This window comes from Nanorana parkeri, unplaced genomic scaffold, assembly GCF_000935625.1.
Source record: "Nanorana parkeri isolate BGI_ZX_2015 unplaced genomic scaffold, ASM93562v1 scaffold1279, whole genome shotgun sequence".
Taxonomy (NCBI): domain Eukaryota; kingdom Metazoa; phylum Chordata; class Amphibia; order Anura; family Dicroglossidae; genus Nanorana; species Nanorana parkeri.
The window spans coordinates 305,767-306,966 of NW_017307547.1; the positions used below are offsets into that span (position 1 = coordinate 305,767).

General features: G+C 55.3%; 1 protein-coding gene across 1 annotated transcript in view; it reads right to left on the minus strand.

Annotated features, from left to right (window-relative positions):
- The window catches only part of PREX1 (phosphatidylinositol-3,4,5-trisphosphate dependent Rac exchange factor 1), a 138,555-nt gene that overhangs the window by 20,632 nt on the left and 116,723 nt on the right, over window positions 1–1,200 (minus strand). The window lies entirely within an intron of this gene.

Here is a 1,200-nt window from a genome sequence, read left to right on the forward strand (position 1 = left end):
GGCGGGTACAGCTGGCTCTGCCTCTAGATAGGCACAGCCAGCTGTCACTCACGCAGCTGGGCGGATCCCGTCATCTAAGTCGGGATCCGCTCCAGGTGCGGCGTCTCAATATACCGCGAGCTGTAGCTCCCTATATACTGAGCTTAGGGTGACGGGAGGACGCTAGTTTGTGTCCTCCCGTTACCCCAAGGAGAACTATGGGGAAAAACACTGACCCCATAGTTCTCCTTTAAAGGAGAACTATGGGGGGCGGGGGTGCTTTTCACTCACCTCATAGTTCTAGCTGACCTGTGGCAATGAGACTGTCACAGGTCGGCTCAGTAGATCGGGAAGTGAGGGAACACATAACAGCGTTCGCTCACCTCTCGATCCCGTCACGGCTCTCTGCCCTGACAGGGGAGGGTCTGGATTCCCCCCTCCACGCTCCGATCCTCCAGCGCTGACTGGCAGAACGGACGGGGGAGGGGGCGGGTACAGCTGGCTCTGCCTCTAGATAGGCGGATAGGCGGAGCCAGCTGTCAGTCACGCAGCTGGGCGGATCCAGACATAATTGTCGGGATCCGCTCCAGGCTGCGGCGTCTCAGTATACCGCGAGCTGTAGCTCCCTATATACTGAGCCTAGGGTGACGGGAGGACGCTAGTTTGTGTCCTCCCGTTACCCTAAGGAGAACTATGGGGAAAAGCCCTGACCCCATAGTTCTCCTTTAAAAAGTCTACATTGTATTCTGAAGAACCGATTAGACTTTCTGGGATGTGGTACCCCATTAATAAGAGATGACGGGCATGTTCCATAGCATTGGATTCTACGATGTTCATGTTACTAGAAAATAACATTCCTGATCGGATATCAAGTGTGGCCAAAAGACGTCTGCGCTTCCGATAGAAATTCCTCTACCATTGCTTCTCGTTGCCTTCATCTTTGCTGAGCAGAACCAGAACCAGCAGCCATGTGCTTAAGAGGCCGAGAGCGTCTCCACGGCTTGGTGTCCTGCTTCAGCAAAGACAGTGCGATGCTTTATAAATGGCGGTGGAGGAAGCAGGCCCGGCGCTACAATATAGGCAGGTCAAACAACTGCTTGATGGCGACAGCGGAAAAATGTGACTGGCCGCGGCGGCTCTGATCACACCTGTCAGCGCTCCCCTCTCTCTCCTGCCGGCCGCTGCAGCTTTAGAGCGGCCAGGAGGAGAGAGAGGGAGCGC